The 22001-nt window shown below is 46.6% G+C and overlaps 1 long non-coding RNA gene across 1 annotated transcript; it reads left to right on the plus strand.

Moving 5' to 3' along the window:
* Positions 1-4431: 4431 nt before the first annotated feature.
* LOC144338036 (uncharacterized) lies at positions 4432-17827 on the plus strand. The gene is made up of 2 exons (XR_013411775.1): positions 4432-4559; positions 15756-17827. It is a non-coding gene; the product is annotated as an uncharacterized LOC144338036 (long non-coding RNA).
* Positions 17828-22001: the final 4174 nt, after the last annotated feature.

Consider the following 22001-nt stretch of genomic DNA (forward strand, 5'->3'; position numbering starts at 1 on the left):
TCCCACTCACTTCCTGTAGCCTCCCCCTCGCCTCTGACTTTCTTTAAACGCAATGTTTTAGGTCATTCTTCTTGTCCAGCTTCTCTGTTAAATTAAAAACACCCTGGTGCTTGTACATTTAGCTGAATCAAGCCAGACGCTGTATTTTATTTTTATAACTGAATTCCTGTGAGATAAAAATCTCATTTTCCTTAGTAGGCTGTAATCGGCACTCACAGGGATGTGGTTTCCAACTGCCCCAGCTCGCGCTTCCTTACGAAGCTCCGCTGAGAAATGAGCTTGGCTCCTGTTCAGGTTTAAAGGGCCCGAGGCCGGTCACACGTTGCTCACTCATACACACACACACTACACACACACACAGGATGTGCACACTAAGACCACTGTACATGTATGCACACACACACGGACACACGTTCTTGTCCAGGGAAACACCTACGGCTCCACACACAGAGAGCAAAAAAATATCCCGAGACAGACACACAATCAGTACCCAGTGTCATTCTTCCCCTTTCCAGGAGGAAAATAGGTGAATAAGTCAAGCTGAAAGCTGCTTCCGAAAAGACTGTTTTAAACTAGCAGGCAGGCCAGCGTTATGCAACTCATGACTGGGTTCATTAAAGGAATCGAGGTTTGCCGACTGCACAAATGTTCCCCTGCCTCCGCCCCAGCCCCCCCCACCCCACCCTGCTCTGATTCATGAACTAGTTTTCAGATTCATGAATCACTCGGGAGCCAGCAAGAGAAAAATGAGTAGTATTGATCTCATTTCAATTGAAATGGGCTCATTAAGGCCATGCTGGCTGTGGATGGCTTTGCATGACAAGACGCTGGCCAGCGTCCGAGGTCTGCAGGCGGGCGCCCCAGCCTGCGGGTGGGACAGGACTCCTTGCGGGAAGCCTCCGGGGAGGGTGCCCCTTCTTCGTGTTATTAAATGGACACAATACGATCTACTGGTACAAGGGACTCTGGCTGGACTCGGCGGCCCTCATTGGGCAGGCCAGTTGCCTTCTTTTTGTGTTGCCCATTTATTTTATTTTATTTTTTTCACAGTTAATGGAATCTCAGTGCAATTTCTCTCCTGGATCTCTGGTGACTCTCAAGGACTACCTGAAGTAGGAATTCACCTTCTGAACCAACTGGCGTGTCTTGGGGTTTGTTTTAACGCAAACAAGAAGCTTTTTACTCTTTCCCTCCAGCCCTCGGCCTTGCCGCCCACCTCGCACTGTCTTCAGCGAGAAGGACTAGGGACCAGGAACCATCTAGCTTGGAGTAATCTAATTTATGTGGGGAAAGGTTCTCTACCAACTGGATGGCTGCCTTCACGTGGACACCGGTTTTATAAAACCATTCTTTCCCTTCCCGAATGAGAGTATGGTTGAGGAAGCAGCAATAGAGCCTGGGTGCAGAGACATGCAGAGGGAGGCGTTAGGCCCCTGGGGCAGATGTCGCAGAGGCTGCCCACAAAGGAGCTCTCTTCTCTCCCACTGCCTTTCCTCTCCCCACTTGAGTTCCAGCTCCTCTTGACAGGTTTTCCCCTCCCCATTCCAGCCCTTCGCCTTACACTCGTCCCCATGGCTGGGGGATCTTTTCCTCTTCCTCTCTACAACACCGGTTGGGCACCGTGTCTGAGCAGATTGGGAGAGGCTATTAGCTTTGATTTGCAGCTTCCAAATGGATTTTTGCATGGTTTCTTCCTCCAGCTCCTTCCACCCCCACCCCGGCCCTGGGAGATTAAAAACAATGGACTGGACACATGCTTTTTAGAAACCCCAAAAAGCTGTCAACCAACACCATAGAAGGATTCCATCCTAAGAGGCATACTTTTGGATCCAAGAGTTTAGAAATGAGATTCTTATCCATTGACTTCAGAGACACCGTCGTTCATTAGACGCATTTCCCTTGGCAGGGATTCGACGATGTGACCTTACTCCCCTTTGTTCCTGCAGTGCCCAGAGAAACTGGGAACGACCCAAAGAAGGAAAAGGAAGATGTGTTTGTGTGAATTTCAATCAGCCGTTGGTTCAGAGTCAAGAAGAGCTGTTTTGCCTTCCGTGAGGTTTGCTTGAAGGTGCCTTTCGGCTCTGAGCTGCCCGAGCATTCTTGGGCTGAATCTGCAGTCAACCGGAGCCCTGGGCCTGCCGCTCCCCGTGGGTTAAAACCCCTCCCACAGATTTGCTGGCTGGCCTTAGAGCAAACGGGGATAGTGGGTTGGCTCAGGTTTTGCATTAACTCGTCTGATTTTTTCCACTGCAGCCTCCCATTCTGTGATAAAGCTAAGTTGCTAGGAAAGCTTTATGTAACACCCACCCAGCCTCAGCTTCTCAGACCAGCAAGTGTTGTTTTCAGAGTTCCCCATAAACCTGGCAGCACATCAAAACCTCTGTTTCATAACAGACTAGAAATAGGATTTTCTAATAACATTCCGAGGACTGGGCTTATCGTGCAGGGATCTGCACTTTTATGAATTGTTAATGGTTAACTAAACAAAGACCCCCAGGACACCCAACCTGCTATCTCTGGGGTCAGGATGGGAAGGGAAGCTGGAAGAATGTGGTTTCTACATCCATGATCTGTTGGTTAGTGACCCAGGGCCCCTTTCAAAGAATTTGCTCAATAATCTCAAACATATTGGAGGATCTTATTCTTGTTTTTAAAAAAGAAAAACAACTACCTTCTTCCTGCTTCTTCCTTCATTCATGGAGAATGTGGTTTCCTTTTATTTTGTTGCCAGACACACTACAGTTATGGATTTAACCCCTAGCTTTCCTTTGGGAGAGAGCAGCTTTCTTCCAGACACACCTAGATCTGGGGGATCCAAATATCTTCATGCAATAGGACAAACCACACATTTCAAACTCCCCTCCCAGAATCGTGGGTTGACAGAGTGATTACAGAGAGAAGGGAGCATGAGGTTGCCACGTCCCTCCTCCCTCACACCCATGCGCTCCTCCCGAGATGCGGTCCACCCCATCTCGTCCGGTTCTGGATTAGATTATCACAGGGATGGCAGCTCCCTCCAAAAGGCCATTTGCAGCCTATTTAGTTGTCACTCAAGAAACTTCTTCCTGGGATTCCAACGATATGTTCCTTTGTTCCGTGTCGTCACATTGTCCCTGCTGGTGTGGCGGTGCCTCCCTTCCTGGCTCTTCCCCATCCTCCTTGTGCAGTAAGTACGTGGATATCACTTCAAAGCAAAAGGAGCCCTTGTCCGTCCCTGTTGAGGTGAGAAGGACCATCACCAAAGCCCCCAGACAGGGTAACTGTGGAAGGCAGGGCCTCAGCATTAGCAAGGCTGACCTTAGGGAGAGCCTGATGACAGGTAGCTGCCTCTGGGTGAGCATGAGCTGCCTTAAGAGGATGCTGTTTTATGGGCTCTCCCTCACTCCCTCCTATGACCCTCCATGCCCTCAACATTCTTCCCTGGGTGAACTCTCTGGGCTCACCCACAGGAGCACCTCGATTCCCTGACCAGGACCTAAGGTTTCGCCCAACTGGAGCTACACTGCCCCTTCCCTGCACAGCCCTCAGCTCTGTGCACCCTGTAATGTTCCTTTTTTCCAGCTTCATCGTCATCTCTCCCTCTCCCCAATCTCCTCAAATAATTCTGCTTGGTAAATCTCTTCTAGCTTCTTGCTTTGGAATATTGGCTCCCAGAGGTTCCAATTCTGGCCTTTCCAGGATACGTCTCACGTGGTCATTTCTTCCGTGGCTGTCCACGTAGTTTCTTCCATCCAACTGGCATTAGCAACATCTTCCCATTTAGTTCCATTTGAATGTGATTTACCGGCTTCTTACCCTTTCTTCTGGATTATTAGTAAACATGAAAAAGAAAAGGCTCCCCTCTCACCAGGGCTGTCGCTTGCGTCCAGCTGGGCCCTCAGGAAGAAGCCCCATGCCCCCTGACCTGCACACCAGCCCTCAACGTGAAACGACTGACTCCAAGGAAACTGCAGTCAGAGTGGGCTTCCCTCACCAGGCCGAGATTTCATATCCTTGAGATCCATTTAGTGCCTGGACACCTGGTTGCTATGGGGATGGTTGTCATGAAAAACACACCAATCTGTAGAGAGATATAAAACGGATCCCGGTGGTACACACTCGGGCGCATTAGCTCTGAGAAATGGCTTGCTGCTTATCACTTTCTTTTGTGGACACAGTGCCTCTGCTTTTCAAATTCAACCTGGGTGACCTTCTTAGAACCAGGCCAACACAAATCCATTTTCAGTTATTTCCTAAGGGACAATCAAGGGCTTCCCCAAATGCCAGATGTCCCCCATCTTCCTGTCCCGAGCTGAGTCAGCTGAGAAGGAAGAGGACATTCTTTTCCGGCACGGTTTGTCCTTTACTGACTGCCATTGATCCATTAGCAAAACAGAGCAGGCAGAACAAAAATACTGACCCTGACAACGCTTCAGATCAGGTGGCTCCGATGAGTGACAGATGTTAGCAGGAGACCTTGGATGCACCGCCCAGTTTGCAGGGGCAGAAGCTGAAGGGGACACTAGAGACCAATTCAGGACACAGCATAAACCTGCATCAGGACTGGGTGATTCAGCAAGGTATTAGCTCAGGGCTGGGTAATTCAGCAAGAGACACTGAAAAGATGTATAGGGGTGTTGATTAACCTTACTTTCTCCACATTCTCAGAACTTGCATTTGGTTATCACTTGCTGAAGGTCTCTTTCTCCCTTGGTCTGGCTTATTTGCAGAAACCAGTAAAACATTTCATGCATCTCTCTTGGGCATAGACCTAGACTCCACGACTCTGGAAGGGTAAAGGGGCAGACACTGGTTCATTTTGCAATTCACAAAGAATAGCTGGAGGCCTTCTGGCATTTACTTGGGGTAAGGGGTTGAAAGAATGGTTTGGTGTTCCGATTTTAAGCTGTGCCACTGGCTAAGTGTAACTTGGAGTAGGCAAATGGGGAAAATTAACTACAGCAAGAGTCACGTTATAAATGCAGGCAAGGTCTACTTCTGAAATGGTTCCGGCCGGGCGCGGTGGCTCAAGCCTGTAATCCCAGCACTTTGGGAGGCCGAGACGGGCGGATCACGAGGTCAGGAGATCGAGACCATCCTGGCTAACACGGTGAAACCCCGTCTCTACTAAAAATACAAAAAACTAGCCGGGCAAGGTGGTGGGCGCCTATAGTCCCAGCTACTTGGGAGGCTGAGGCAGGAGAATGGCGTAAACCCGGGAGGCGGAGCTTGCAGTGAGCCGAGATCCAGCCACTGCACTCCAGCCTGGGCGACAGAGCGAGACTCCGTCTCAAAAAAAAAAAAAAAAAAAAAAAAAAAGAAATGGTTCCTAGCGCTAGTGGGACTCCCTATCTGAAAGCCTGCATTAAATACGTTCTTTCTTTTTGGGGGAATATGTCTGAATTCTTAAAAATGGGTCAGAACTTAGTCACTGACTTGGTGTTTCATCTTCAGCAATTCCTTTGATTACTCAATCCCTCAATGTCCTTCTTTATTACTGGGAGAAGTGATTTTGTTTCTGTTTCATACTAAAAAGAGTTCTAAACATCTTTTGGTCAGTCCCATCACATTGCTGCTAAGAGTGAAGGTAAAAACTAGACTCAGATGAATGCGTGAATGTGAGAACAATGAATGCATTTATCATGCACAATGTTAGTATAATGTGCTATACAACGTTAGGATGTGTGTTCTTAGTACTCCCTATAGACTGAGTGGTTTTAAAAAAGAAGTCCCGCTGTGGTGTTCCAAATTCTTCAGCTAGTTCCACTAACTACACTGGGCTACTGTTATTTTGACCTCTCATTTGCATATCTTCAATTTCTCTAAATACTCTTTTAACCCTTCCCTATCAATAGTTTACTGACTGCATCCTCCCAATCATTCTTACCTCTTATCTTTATCTTTCTCATTTAAGCTAATTTTTAAAAAGCAGTTTAAAAGCTCAGCTAATTTAGTCATTTCCCTTGCAACACCCTTCTCCTTCATTAATGGACCTAGTTTCTCTTTTTCCACACTCTTCCCCTGGCGCATGCACACACACACACGCACACACACAAAAGCAAACATGTTTATAAAAACACACCTTCTTCCCCTTAGTTCCTTTGGCTGGCATTAAATCATTCCGCCTTTTTTTCTCTCTCCCGCCCCGATATTTTTCCTAAACACGTTAACTTGGCCTTGGCGTTCTTTCTAATTCTCCTCCCCCTGTGTCTCCATTTCTTGAACAAGTTCAAGAGAGAGTTGCTCTTTTGATTTTTTTCACCACCCTGGCCCAGCTGAAAGCACAGGGAACACTTCTTGCTGCTATTTTTTATCCTGTTTTCATGGGACCTGGAGTCTCAGCCCTGCAATTATGGCCTCTTTCATGTTATCTTTCTCCCAAGGCAGCAGCTCACATCCTGGCAAGCGACACAATGGCAGTGTGGGTCTTGACTTAGCTTTCATACCTTTTGTTTCAGAATGCAGGATTTCCTTATAGTTTGTTTGGGCTTTTAAAAAAGCTTATTTACTGATCCTGAGAGGTGCCAGATTTACAACCCTGAAGAATAAAGGCCAAGTTTCTATGTGCCTGGAAATACTCCATCATGTCCAGGCCACTGTGATGTTTTGAGCCAACCTAGAGGCTGATTTGATGGCTGTGGGTTCTATCCTGTTGTTGCCAAAGAGGGGCTGCAAAAACAGACCAGACCACAGCTCACTGTGCCTCTTGTTGCATAGAGAGGACAGCGCGAGGAATTCAGACCAGGATAATGTTTGAAAATGGGGAGAACGTTGATTACATTTTAAAACTACAGTCTTGTTTATACTCTGGTAGTCAACACTAATCATTTATTTGTTTAAATTAAGCTCCCTCGCCTTAATTAAAAGTTGCAATGTGATTTTAAAAAATTTATCCAACTGTGTTTAAACCTCACATTCCTAGATTTTGTACCAAGGCCCTATCTTTATACAATAATTTCAATACAATACAGCATTTTCACAAACAAATACTTAAATGGAGACATGAGGTCTTTTTAGGAGAGAGGATATGTGACCTTCATGGTGGAACCACAGACAGGGCCTTAAGCATGAGCACATTGTAGGTTTACTCAGTGATCTCCAACCAACGGTGTCTGGTTTTTTTTTTCCTTGAAGCCAGGGTAATGTCGCTGCCTGAGAAGCACTGGAGGAGAGGCAGGAATACAGATGGATTTGTTGAGAGCACTTACACGTGTGCACACACAGTAACAAAGGGCAGGCTTGTTGTACGGCCATATCACGGAGCCAGGGGACATACCTTGGGAAGATGAAATGTCAGTACTGTCTTCATAGCACAGAACCCAGCTCTATACCAGTGCTGTTAGGGAGCTCAGGTCTGGGTGATTTCAGAGGCCCTGATCCAAGTAACTTTCCTAATAAGTCTGACGCTGTGTTCCAGATTTGTACTTTATGTTTACTCCTGGCATCAAGACAGTGTCTCCAGAAGTTTCTTTTTAAAACTATTTTTTCCCCTTAAAACGCTACATCCCCTGCCTGAAGTGATGGTCTCAGCCAGCCCATGTGCTTTGATAGCGCATTGTTCGAGTTTTGAATCAAATGCCGCCTTTTCATGGAGAACTTTCTGAATCTGCAGTTAAAATTTCATTTTTTTCTGGGTGTCCGGAGTAAAACACCCTCTGTGAAAGATTTATCACTTCCGCTCTATTACAGCTGCCTGTGGGCATCCCTCAATGGTGAGCTCCGTGAGAGCAAGGACTGCGTCTTTGTCCTCCAGATCATGACTCGTGCTAAGTACTGCTCTGTCCAGAATTTATTGTTTTGTATTTTGACGTCTCTGTCCAGATGTCACTCTGGGATCACAGACAGAGAGCTCTTTGAGCACACGGACTTTGTCTTGTTTATCTTTATAGCCCGAGTGCTGAACAGACTGTCACACCAAAGGTGCTCACATGCCTGTCGGATGATTGAAGTTCTACAACCTGTAGAAAGAAGAGCTAAGTGTCCACACAGCCTTCCCTACTCTTTTCATTCTGTGTACCTATCTTGCTGTTGCCATTTACTCCCTTCTTTCTGTTTCTTTCTCTCTCTCTCTCTCTCTCTCTCTCCCCTCCCCCCCCCCACTTTCTTTTTTTCTTCCTTCTTGCTTGCTTGCTTGACAGAGTCTTAAGTTATCACCAGGCTGGAGTGTAATAATGGCACGATTTTGGCTCACTGCAACCTCTGCCTCCTGGGTTCAAGCGATTCTCCTGCCTCAGCCTCCCGAGTAGCTGAGATTACAGGCATGCGCTACCACTCCCTGCTAATTTTTGTATTTTTAGTAGAAACGGGGTTTCACTATGTTGGCCGGGATGGTCTCGATCTGTTGACCTCGTGATCTGCCTGCCTCGGCCTCCCAAAGTGCTGGGATTACAGGCGTGAGCCACCATGCCCGGCCACTCCTTTTTAGTCCAGTGAAATCTAGCTAGCTTCTCCCTTACCCATAATTGTTTCATTGTAACTTATTCTTGCTCAGATTGCTAGAGCTATATATATATATATATATATATATATATTTTTTTTTTTTTTTTTTTTTTTTTTTTTTGAGACGGAGTCTCGCTCTGCCGCCCAGGCTGGAGTGCAGTGGCCGGATCTCAGCTCACTGCAAGCTCCGCCTCCTGGGTTCACGCCATTCTCCTGCCTCAGCCTCCCGAGTAGCTGGGACTACAGGCGCCCGCCACCTCGCCCGGCTATTTTTTGTATTTTTTTTATTACAGACGGGGTTTCACCATGTTAGCCAGGATGGTCTCGATCTCCTGACCTCATGATCCACCCGTCTCAGCCTTCCAAAGTGCTGGGATTACAGGCTTGAGCCACCGCGCCCGGCTTAGAGCTATATTTAGACATCTTAAATAGTATCCTCCACTGCCTACAGTCCAAAGGACTGTATTCAGTTCCCGTGACCCCTCCCTGGCATGGTAACTCTCTCTTGCCTTAGTTTCCATGGCACGACAGCCTTCTGCTTGCCTTCTTGTCGCAGAGCTCATGTATCCAGCAATTATTGGTGCTCCCAAGGTTCCTTGTTCTTCCTCCTTCAGAGGCGTGTGCTCCTCAACAACTCTGGTTCCAACAACCATGCCAATGTGAAGGACCCTAGATTTCCAACCCCAGCAAGGACCTCTTTCCAGAGCGTTGGATGCGCATTCCCATTAACCTACTAAACAGCTGCACGTGGACATCCCAGAGCCCCTTTAAACTCAGATCATCATCTTCCCACCAAAATCTGTCCTCCCCTCAACTCAGGACAAAGACCTCACTGTAGGAGAACCAAGGAAGCGGAAATCTAACATGTGGCAGGTCACCTATAAAACCTTAGTGCCATGCAAGAGGGCCATCCCAGGCGGTCATGCTCGGTATTGAGCCAATGTAACGAAGAAGCGCATAGTGTGCGCTGGGCATTTTCCATGATGTTTCGGCAGCCCCACATGGCTGGACTTCCCAGGAGCTTCCCAAAGCTCCTGCTTTGGCTAATGGTGAGCAGTTAGGCCAGATGGCCTTGCAGATATCTTTCCTACATGGGACACACTGTTGCAGCCTTGCTGTAAGGCGTAGCCTGCCTTTTTCTTTTTTTTCTTTGTATGATAAAAGAAATGTGGCATATTAATATATTCTCCCTGGTTTTCAAAGATTCCCAGTGCATTTTTCTAATACAGCAGCTATTTACATTATATTTTCTTCTTGATTCATCATTTTTGAACGAGGCCTTGTGGGTTTGAGGGCTGGTAAGAAAGAAATAGTGCTGGGGAGAGGGTGAGGAAGATTGCTTTAGATGAGAGGCACGATTGTAAATCTTGAAGTAAAATTATCTTTGTGAACTAAATGGTACCTGAATTTTATTCAAGTGAAAAGCTGGGCAATTGAGTGTGATTTAAAATGATCACTGTTTTATACTTCAAATGCACTGAAACAGGTTTCTTTTGCAATAACCCGGAGAATATATGCAAATTGAAGTTATATTGATTAGTCTGAAGAAGTGAAGGCTGACTGAATAATCGGACTGCAAGGATATGAAGTATTATGTTGAGGATATATACCGTGATTTACCATTAAATAGTACACAAAATTAAAACGGACTTAAAGTGCTCAGGAAATATGTAGGTTAGATAATTAAAAAGTTAAAATTTCTAAAAATAGCTAACGCTTCATGGATTTTCAAAGTGTTTTGTTGTTGTTGTTGTTGTTTTGTTTGTTTGTTTGTTTGGAGGTAAGGAGACGATACTAGGGGAAAAAAGCAGATGGAAAACTGCCTTGTGTTTTTTCTTTAGTAGCCCCGAGTCTGTCCTAAAGAGCAGAGATTTCAGAGTATGGTCTTGGAAACCTTTGTGTTCTTTGTTTCTTGTAAGACGCCACACGCCTCTGTCCCTGGCCAGAGGCTGATTTCGCTGTATCTGACGTGGGTTTCTTGATCTGCTAGGAAGGCCCAGTGTCTAATTTCCTGGTCTGCACCCTGCAGAAACCAGTGGAAATTAAGCAGTGATCGATTATCCTACCCCATCACAGCTTTCCTAGATCAGATGATGCTGACTGAGGCTTTGAAGTATTGACAATACACTCTTTTTTCTTTTTACACCTTTTCTTCAGAGGACCTGACTCATTCCCTGTAAAGGGAGGAATCACAGCAGAGACACCCCCTGTAGCCACACTGCACCCTTGCGGGGGCTGAGGGGTGAGAAACCGGATGTTGGTAGTGGTGTTGTTACCCGTCATGACACAAATCAGGCCCTTCCTCCATACCCTTCATTGAGGGGATTCTGAAATGGGGTTCTTGGGTTGCTCTGCTCTGAAATGGAGCATGGAGTACCACCTTGCAGTGTTGCTCTGGCCTCTGTCTTTTGCCTGGGTCTAACTTAACAAGGGCAATGGCAAGAAAGGGTTTGGGAGTCAAGAGACTATTAATTCCAAGGGTCAAGGATTGGCACATCTTGGAAGATTCTAGAAGTGTCCACTCAGATGGCAAATATGGGGACAACCTTACCGGTCCTCCTTCCAGTAAGGAGGCTAACGTGGACCCACTCACTGCTACCAACCACCAACCCTTGACCCTTGGAATGAACCAGTCTATTAACTCCCAAACCCTTTCTTGCCATTGCCCTCACTAAGCTAGACCCAGGCAGAAGACAGGCCCCAGAGCGGCGCTGCAAGGCGGTGCTTCGTGCCACTTTCATCAGAGAGGCGCCTGTGAGATTCTGCCTTGTCCCCATGACCTAGTTCATGCCCTCGATATGCCGGTGAGATGTGCAGGAGCTTCCTCAAAGGCCCCATCATCCAGCCTTTATTTTTGTACTTCTGTATGAGTTTTTCTCAACTCCTGCTGTCCAGTAGCCTCACTTAAGGAACCTATAAATAATACCTATGCTTGGGCCCCACCCCAGACCCATTAAACTGGATTCTCTGGGGAGGAAACCTGGCAGTGGTGCTTTTTAAAAAGCTCCCCCGATGACTTTAGTGTGCAGCCTGGATTGAGAATTGCTGGATCAATTGCTGGGGGAAGAGAGAGTTCTGTGCCAGCATATGAGTGGGTTTTCATAGCACTAAGGAGCCTTACTCTGTGTAGGTAATACCTACACTTCAACCAGGAGTTCTGACAGATCAAGGACCATTGCCCTACCGGCTGGGGAGGCACACAAGAGAGGCACGGGCAAGGAACCAGTACAGGGAGCCCATTTATCTGGGAGAGCTGTACAAAGTTCACTGCAAAGGGTGAAAACTGAATTGTCTGCATTACGCGTGGGTCTTTGGCAGATGGAGATAGGGAGACAGGACATTTCTGCAGAAAGGACAATGTGCAGGTGTGATGCAGCATGATTTTTCAGGGGCACTAGAAGGTAAGTGCCAAAAAAGCAGACTCCGGGGCTTCCTTGTCTCTTTCCAGGAGCTGAGACCTGAGCTAGACACCATCAGGTGCATAGCAAATATGAGTGGAAGGAATGAATTGGTGGACATGGAAGTGTTGTCTTCTCAAGGGTGCAGGGGGTGCCTGGAAATGAGGCTGGAGACAGCAGGAGCCCTGTCATGGATGGAATGCTGCACCATGTTAATTAGACTTTACCGAGTAAGCTAGAAGTTCTCACCTGGTTCAAGGATGAAGACCTATATTTAATAAGAAAAAACAAAATTCTTTCAGACTGTCTTATAGTGGTAGTAGTCGTCATCATACTTTAAGAATCGTTGAATCAGTAAATGCATATAGACTAACAAATGACTCAAAATTTAATTATTTTTTAGTGGTGTTTTTTGTTTTGTTTTGTTTTTTGTTTTTTTTTATTGTTGTTGTTGTTGTTTGAGATGGAGTCTTACTTAGCTGCCCAGGCTGGAGTGCAGTGGTGTGATCTTGGCTCACTGTAACCTCCATCCCTCCGGGTTCAAGTGATTCTCCTGCCTCAGCCTCCCAAGCAGCTGGGACTACAGGGGCATGCCACCACACCCAGCTGATTTTTGTATTTTTAGTAGAGATGGGGTTTCACCATGTTGGCCAGGCTGGTGTCGAGCTCTTGACCTCATGATCCACCTGCCTCAGCCTCCCAAAGTGCTGGGATTACAGGTGTGAGCCACCACGCCCAGTCCAGTGGATTTTAATTTTGACCACAACAGCAAGGTATAGGTACTATATCTGTTTACAACATCAAAGGTTAAGAAATGTTTACCTTTTCTTATCTTTCTAACATAAATCATGACTGTTTTGAGCTCCTAATAGATTAGAGTCTTTCTTAGGCCAGGTGTGGTGGCTCACATCTATAATCCCAGCGTTTTGGGATCAGGCCTAGGCAGGAGGACCGCTTAAGGCCAAGAGTTTGTGACCAGCCTGGGCAACATAGTGCAATACCACCTCTAAAGAAAATAAAAAATTAACCAGGTGTGGTAGTTCATGTCTGTAGTCCTAGCTACTTGGGAGGCTGAGATGGGAGAAGCCCTGTAGCCCAGGAGTTTGAGGCTGTAGTGAGCTATGATTGCACCACTGCACTCCAGCCTGGGAGACAGAATGAAACTTCATCTCAAAAAAAAAAAAAAAAGAGAATATTCACTAACATTTATTGGGTGTGCTGTTCACAGTGCTTGACACTTTATTGCCTTAACATTTCACTGTCACCACCACCCTAAGAAGTAGGTACCACCATTTCCTCAGTCTTACAGAGAGAAGGAGAGAGATTAGGTAAATACGTGTGAAAATCAATAGAATTTGATGAACAACTAGATTTGGGGGTGAAGGAGGAGGAGGATGGTCCAGGATGACTCACAGATTCCAATTCAATAACTGAGTGGAGGGAGATGCCATTAACTGAACTGGGGTCCAAGGGAAGATTCTTCAGCCTTATCGGGAAGTTTGTTGTCTTTAACCTTCCAGAGCCACTCTTTCCATTTCTATTTCTCTCATACATTTCTTACAAAAACATATAAATTACTCATTAGCAGTTAACCAAATTCTTAACTATTGATTGAACCAGACCCAGTCAAAGGGATAACTCTTTGACATTCACTGCTAAAAATGGATTATCTCGATTTCATTCTTTCCCTAGTCTTTCACCATGACCCTGATTCATTAGAGTCAGTCTTCAAATCAGCCTTGGAAATTGAAAGAGAAAAATCCCTGAGCTGGGCCTGTGCTTTGTGTGTGCCCAATGAATTGGCTGTGCTGTGGCCTGGCTTCGGGGACCTATTCCAACGACTGGTTCTGTGTGGACTGGATTTCGAGCTACGCGAAGGCATCTCACCCTTTGTCAAACACAGCTCTGTCACTCACTCTACAGCTGAGCTGAGGCTGCTAGGTGACTATGAACCAAATGCAATGTGCCAAGTTGCTTTTAAAAAACAAGTCTTCCATCATTCATCTGAAAGGTATTCCTATGATTCCATTAGTCAATCACTTAGCAGATATGTATTCAATGTCTTTTCTGTGCAAGACATTGTGCTATATAAGTTAGTAAAATTAATAAATGAAATAGAAGGAGGTATAGTAAACAAATTTTAATCCAATGAATGAAAAATGGTGTCTAACAAATGAAAGTACACATAAGAACACTCATGCATGTGATACTGGAATTGGAGCTATTCTGGGACATCTTGGAGGTGACGTTGCCATCGGTACAAGGTGAGGGATCTCTGAACTCCAGAGGGACACATTTTACTTAGCTCCTCCGAGGTCTCACAGTTATGGTCATAGCTGCAACACCCCTGCTCCGTTGACCCACCCAGGACCTATGGCATCCCACCGAGTCCTCCCCTCCCCCACTGCCCCGCCCATATGATTCTGGGAGCTTCCAGCAGGTGGTTCATATGTGTTCACACACCTCTGTCCTGCAGCCCCTTGTTGATGCCACTTGTTCATGAAATCTCCACCACTGCTCCAGTATCTGGTTCCCTCCCAGTGAATGTTATTGTATGTGAAGAGAGGGGACACTCCCCAGGGCTCCTCAAAACTGCCTCTTGGAGGGGCCCAATGGCCATCATTCCTTGAGGCACTGGCCTGGAGCAGTGCTGTATCTGCCTTCGATATGGGAGGCTGTTCCTTGTCCCAGTTTTATGGGTCATACACAATCATCTGAGGCCAACAGATGGCTGGGGTGCAGCTGGGCAGAGCAGGCTTCACGTCCCATTGTAGGCCCAGCCTGAGCCCAGTACCAGGGGACAGTGGTGACTAGCAAGATCCGCATGCCGGGTGGCTGGTAATGGGAGCAAAACTGAATTCTCCTGGACCCTTATGCAACAGTTGTTCAGAGAAGGCCCTGGAGGCCTGAGGCTGGCAGAGAGCCTTTGCAGAGAAGGAAGTACTGGAACCTAAGGGAGGCCTGAGGCTGGTGCCTCCTGCACCCCCTCCTGAACCCCTGCTTGCATGGGTGTCTCCTAGCAACCGCGCAGGGCACTGGGACACTTCAGGGCTCAAGTGGCGAATGGCGCTCACTTCAGCCCCGTCTGTTTTGCCTGTTGCCCGAGGTGACCTTCACTCTAAAGTGCTTTTGCATCCTAACCAGCAGCCCCAGGCACAGCAGTCACCCCGGTGGAGTCAAGGGCACCATGAGAGGCGCTACCCAGGAACAGCTGTGTGCACCTTGACTGCTCACCAGCCAAGCCTAAGTCCCTGAGCCTGCTCCTGACACCCAGCTGGCTCGCTTCCCCGCCTCATCTTTGACTGCTCTTCCTTTCAGTCACCCCTCATCTTCCTTCTACTTCTATGCAGGCCCAAGCGTCCTTACTGTGGCTTATTTTGTTCTCTCTGCCTGAAAGAGGTCTCTTCACCTGTCAAACTCCCAGGTACCCTTCAGACTGAGGTGACTGTCCCCTTGAATGTGAATTTCCCTGAGGCAAAACTCACCGGTTCTGCTGCTGCGTCTGTGTTCCTTCAGCCCATTCTCCATGCGGGGCCAGTTCACATCCCAACAAGTTTAGAATGAGTCCACATTCTTCGGTGACCACATGCCTGCCCCACTGGGCCATCTCTGACCTCACTCTCACCACGCTCCTCTTCCTTCTAGCACCATCAGCCTCCTGGCACTTCCTGGAACTGCCTCAGGTCTTTCCTCTTGCCTCAGGTCCTTTGCACAAATGATTCCCTCCTCTCTTTCCCTGGAATTCTCACTGTGTATCTTCCAGGTCTCTGTTTAAATATCACCTCCTCAGACAGGCCTTCCACACCTTCCTCTCTAACAGAGGTTGTCACCATTGTCTCATTATAACAAGGCTAGTCTCAGTCCATGTAGGCTGCTAAACAAAACACGTAGAGGGGGCAGCTCATAAACAACAGAAATGTATGTCTCACTGTTCTGCAGGCTGGGAAGTCCAAGGCCAAGGTACTGGCTAATTTGATGTCTGGTGAAGACCCACTTCCACGTTCATAGATGGTGCCTTCTTTCTTCATTGTCACATGATAGAAAAGGTAAGGGAGTTCTCTGGGTCTCTTTTATAAGGGTACTAATCCTATTCATGAAGGCTCCACCCTCATGATCTAATCACCTCCCAAAGCCCCACCTTCTAATACCATGACCATATGGTTTTGCTGTGTCCCCACCCAAATCTCATCCTGAATTATAGCCCCCACAATTCCCATGTGTTGTGGGAGGGACCAGGTGGGAGGTAATTGAATCATGGGGGTGGGTCTTTCCAGTGCTGTTCTCGTGATAGTGAATAAGTCTCACGAGAGCTGATGATTTTATAAGGGGGAGTTTCCCTGCACAAGTTCTCTTCTCTTGTCTGCCGCCATGTGAGAAGTGTCTTTCACCTTCCACCATGATTATGAGGCCTCCCCAGCCATGTGGAACTGTGAGTCCATTAAACCTCTTTCTTTTGTAAGTTGCCCAGTCTCAAGTATCTCTTTATCAGCAGTGTGAAAATGGACTAATACACATCACTTTGGGGTTGAGGATTTCAACATACGAATTTTGGGGGGACACAAAAAATCAGACCATAGCATTTAGTCATTGTTCTCTGTCTTTCTTTGTTGACTTCAGTTATGACCACCTCCTAGCTAGAGTGTGAGCTTTGTGAGACAGACCTGTGTTGCAGCAGAATATTTGTTGAATAAATTAATGAAGTATTATTAGGTATTGCCATTTTAATGAGCATGTTTCCTTCATTGCTCTGCAAGTCCATTGAAACTATTAGCCTTTGTGACTTTGATTTATATATTTTGGCCTGGCCCCAAATCCAAATATTTGCAGAATTGAAGAGAACTTGACTCGTGATTGGAATGAACTGCAAAGAGGAAGCTTTCAATGCTTGAGCACTTCAAACTGAGCCTCTGAAGTGGGACTGAACCCAATGCAAGCCCTAGGCCAAGATTCAAGGGCACTTCCTTAATGTTGCAAGTGACTTAAGGAAATGATCACTGGCCATGGGCAGGCAGGAGAAAGCAGACTGAGCTGAAGGGAAAGTTACTGGTTTACCTCTGGGGTTTCCCTCTGTCCCTGAGTCTTTTCCTTTCCTAGGGCAAGAGCCACCCTATGGGGTTGGAACAGGGTTTTGAGCCTCCTGCAAAGGTGCATCCTGGGCCCTGGTAAGGAGATCACGGCCTCACGGTTTTTGCTTCTCCGTCCTATGCTGTTATTGGGGAATGATTGCCAGCAAGGGGAGATTGCGAAGAATGAAGAGGGCACTTCAAATGGGCTATTAAAACACACACACACACACACACACACACAAACACACACACACACACCCCAGGAGGAAATGCTCCTGAGAACCCAGATTGTAGACCGGGGATCTGAGGTAGTGGGCTTAGCTCAGGGGCCTGAGGAGGTCTCATGATGCTAACAACTGAGTCCCTGGTCCCACTATTCACATTACCAGTGTTGACAAGTATTGAGGTTTGAGCTCTGCAAAACCTGGAAAGTGGCCTCATGCATTCCTATTTTAAATCTCTCAGGTTTGGGAAAAATGAAACTAGTGCTTCCTGATAAGAAGAGAAAAAGCCCCCAAGAGAAGATCCTCCTGCTAATAAATAATCTCTTGCCCTCTCATAGGCTCTCTTGGGGCTTCCTCTTGGGGTTACCCCGGTTGAATCTCCCTTTTAAGCCTCCAGGAGGGGTTTGGATGTGATTAAACTGACTTGGAAGTGAACACTCACTCGGATTCCCAGGGCCAGGAAGCCATGGGGTCCATCATCACCCTACCCTAAAATGCTTCCCTTGGGGCTTACTCAAGTCCACTCTTGGGAAGCACATGTAGGAAGGAGAGGGTAGAAGACTTTGATTCTGCTGGTGGAGGGAAATGGACTCCCCTACCCCTTCTGTATCCATCTGCTCATTTCATTGACCTGTGGCACAGAAAGTGCTTACACATCTTGGCCAGGTGCGGTGGCTCATGCCTGTAATCCCAGCACTTTGGGAGGCTGAGGTGGGCAGATCACGAGGTCAGGAGATCGAGACCATCCTGGCTAACATGGTGAAACCTCATCTCTACTAAAAATACCAAAAAAAAAAAAAAAAAAAAATTAGTCCGGCATGGTGGCAGGTGCCTGTAGTCCCAGCTACTCGGGAGGCTGAGGCAGGAGTATGTCATGAACCCGGGAGGCAGAGCTTGCAGTGAGCCGAGATTGTGCCACTGCATTCTAGCCTGGGCCACAGGGTGAGACTCCATCTCAAACAAAAAAAGAGAAAGTGCTTACACATCTTACAGGGACAAGATACTAGCCCGCTTCATTGCTCCACATTACAAATCAGTACTTCTCATTCTCTTTCCAGCCTTGTCCATGAGGCTTCTCCTTAGCAGAGCCAGGCAGAAGTTTGCCTTCAGTAGTCCCCTCTCACTCTCCTTTTCTCCCCCATGCCTGGACCTTTTTGTGTCCCCACAAGAGCCCAGTATTTTCTTGCAATTGAGGCTATTCACGACCTCCAAGACACCCAACGGTATTCTCAGACTCTCTCCAGGTCAATCCTTTTACATTCCCCCAACAAAACACAACAGTCCTATTTCTACTCACTGTTGAGGAAGAAGTTAGATCTCTGATTCCACCCTCTTCTTTTTCCTCAATAGCAATTAGCTAAATTGTATTAGATACCACTTAAAATGCTGTTCTTTCCAGGGTGTTTTGAGTGATAACAGAGGCTTCCTGAAGGTTTACCACCCAAACTTGTACATCTGGCATCAGTTTTCTTCTTGTGCTCTCATCTCCAGGGTCTATCACACAATTCAGACTTCAGTAAACATAACTTGTCATATTTTGGGCTATTTTCGTATGGGTTATTCCTGTCTCCCCATCTAGATTTTAAATTTTAAATGCATATATCTTAGCAGAGGGCTAAAGACATTGCTTCACACTTACGAATGAGTCTCTAGTGTACATGAAGTCAGCACAGAAAAGAGAATCATAAAATACTTGCAAGTTTCAGTGAGGAGGACCTTGTAGAATCTAGTTCATCTTCCTCATCTGATAGACAAGAAAGCTGTGGTTCAAAGAAGTCTAATAACACATGAAACAGTGAATCATTTATTAATTCAAGAACGAATATTTATTCCATGTCTAATCTCTTCAGTATAATGGGAATATAAAGATGAATCAGTCATGGACCTCACTCTCCGGCAACTTAGGACTTGATTTGAGAAGGAAATAAGATATGTGTGAGCATCAGTAACTGTACTATGCCATAGGAAGCACCATGAAAGTGCTAAATGAACTATAATCAAGTGCTTAACATGGAGAGAGTGAACTTAAAATGCTGTGAGTGTCCAGGAAAAGCAGAGCTGAGGGCAGGGGGTGACAGAGGAAATGTCCTAGTAGGTCCATGTCAAACATCTAACTGGGATTATAGGCATAAGCTTACTGCACCTGGTAATGAAGCCCACACCATGCTGCCCTTTGCTTGGTTAGTGATGACTCTCAAGCTTGCTTTATCCTATGTTTATGGGGAGTGTATTGTGTGCCCTGTTGTGTATGGTAAAGAGACCAAGAAGGAAGCTAAAACAGCAAATGTGTCAAATTGCTATCTTGGGACCTTCCAGCTCAATCTGACTCTAAAGAAGATAGCAACTTAGAGGAAAGAAAACTGTCTTTGCTCCTTTTAAATATCCTCTCTTTCCACCAAGTGACTATTGTTAGGTTTCAACTCTGTGTTGGGTTTTTCTCCCCAACTTCTTCCTATTAAATTAATGCTTGCAAGATGTGCCAGGATAATACAAGTAACTTTCAAAGGCACAGCCCAGCTCTCAAAAGATGATGAGTCCTGATACTCCATGCTTCTTAAAGACTTGCCTAGGTCATCTGAGAGACAGAAGGCAATGATGATCAGGGTCAGGTGCATTCATGACTGCCTCAATTCTTGCATTTTGTGCTATTGGGACAACAAAAGAAGCTGAAGCCACAGTTCTTGCCTTCAATGAGATTGCTATCTAAGGGAGAGGAAATGGCCATGGTCGAAACCATGACCCCTAAGTGCAACATAGCATGGTTTGCATTACATACACGCACATGTGCGTGTACACGCGCGTGCGCGCGCGCGCGCACACACACACACACACACTCCCTAGAGCAGGGTTGTATTTTGTTGCCTGGCGGCTCCACCACTTTACCCAGCTTCTACCCACCTTTCACCTTAGAAAAAGAAGGGTGGAAGCTCTTTAGAGGCTACCTTGCCACCTGACCCCTCGCTGCCCCTCCTCTGAGACTTCTAGCCCTCTGTGAGCACAGCTCTATCTTCAGCCCTCAATCCTGTCTCCTCATCTGGCCCCTTTCCCATGTCCTACAAACATGACAAGACCCTGATTCTCAAAAACGTGTCAGCAACTCTCCCTTCCTCCAAACTACTGCTCCACTTCACCCCTTCCCTTTGGCACCAATCTTCATTCTATAAAAAGGCTGCATTCACTGTCCCTACTTTCCCATCCTCCACTTTGCTGTGGTTCAGTGTTCCGTCATGGCTCCGGCTCAGCTTCTGCCAGCGCCGCGCCACCAGGATGGCTCCTGTGCTCACGCCTGCTCTTGGGATGTGATGATCTCTCAGTTTCAGTCTTGGGACCAGCTCTTCACTTTCTCTGAGCAAACATCCTTTGCTTCTCCTGGCTGATGACTCCCAGAGGCAGATCTCCAGTCTTGGCTTAAACCTTAGGGGTGCAGAAACTGCATTTCCAACTACCTACCCAACAGTGAGTCTACCTGAAAACCTTTAATACAACATAACCCAAACGGACTCATCCCCTTCCCCCTCAAGTTTGCTTCTGTAACAGTTTCTGTGATCACCATGATTTCCCAGGCAGCCTTCAAGCTAGAACCTCAGGATTATCTTAGGTGCCTCCTTCTCTTTCATGCCTGCTATCCAATTACTTCCTAAGCATCTCTTAAATCTCTTTCCCCTTATCACTCCATCCCTGATCCCTTGTCACTCTATCCCTCATCCCTCAAGTCCAGGTGGCCCACACACTTTGTCCTGGTGGCCCCCAAAAGGTGTGAACACCAGCTCTTTTAGGCAGGCACTCCGGTTCCCTCTTCACTGTTCTCAGCTCCAGGTCTCCTATCCTTTGCTCCCCACCCCTTTATTTCCAATTTCTGGCCACTTCAGTTTCATTAGTTTTAGATTTCCATATGATTTTCCACAATAATGCCTCATCTGTCTTATACTTCTGGTTTTTGGTATAAAATCACACCCACGGTCTCTGGTGAAAAACATCCTAGTCCAGTTCTTACGCCTGTGAACCCCACTGGCCAATCTAGTCCCCAAGGCTCTGTCTCTGCGCTTCCTTAGTGATGCCATTATTTATGCACCCATTTCTTTCACTGGACAATAAACTCCTTCATGACAAGAACTATTATTTACTTCTCTTCAAATTCCATTACAGGCACATAGCAACAGAGATAATGGGATTATTGAAATAAAAAGAGGCCAGGCATGGTGAGCTTATGCCTGGAATCCCAACACTTTGGGAGGCTGAGAAAGATGAATTTCTAGAGGCCAAGAGTTCGAGACCAGCCAGGGCAACATAGGGAGACCCCACCTCTACTAAAAATAAGAAAAAATAATTAGCCAGGTGTAGTGATGTGCACCTGTAGTTCTAGCTACTCAAGAGGCTGAGACGGGAGGATCATGAGAGTCCAGTAGTTTGAGGCTGCAGTGAACTATGATCATGCCACTGCACTCAAGCCTGGGCAGCAGAGCAAGACTCTGTCAATAAAATAAAATAAAATAAAATGGGAAGAATATGGTATGTACAGGAAATATTCAGGAGCGATTCAAGGCAATGCATGTACTGTAGATATGCAGCCTGAGGTAAGGGCTATTGTGGATTGAGTCAGCACAGGAAGCTGGATCTTAAACTGAATACAGACATTGTAATTACATATCCTAAAAACAGGAAAGCGCTGGTGACTCTGATGAAGCCTATCTTTTAATTCCTCCCAGTGCCCTGAATTCTTCCCTGACTCTGTTACCCTCTCATAACACAGCTGCGATGACTACTGCCTGTAACACCAAGACGAGCCGTCCAGACTGTCATGAGAAGCTTGGTGCAGCCAACTTGAAGTCATGAGCCGACAACTACCTCCCTGCACATGAGGGCCAGGAGGTTGGGAGGACCCCTGTTCTGCTTAC

The sequence above is a fragment of the Macaca mulatta genome, chromosome 1 (genome assembly GCF_049350105.2).
Source record: "Macaca mulatta isolate MMU2019108-1 chromosome 1, T2T-MMU8v2.0, whole genome shotgun sequence".
NCBI classification, from domain to species: Eukaryota; Metazoa; Chordata; class Mammalia; order Primates; family Cercopithecidae; genus Macaca; species Macaca mulatta.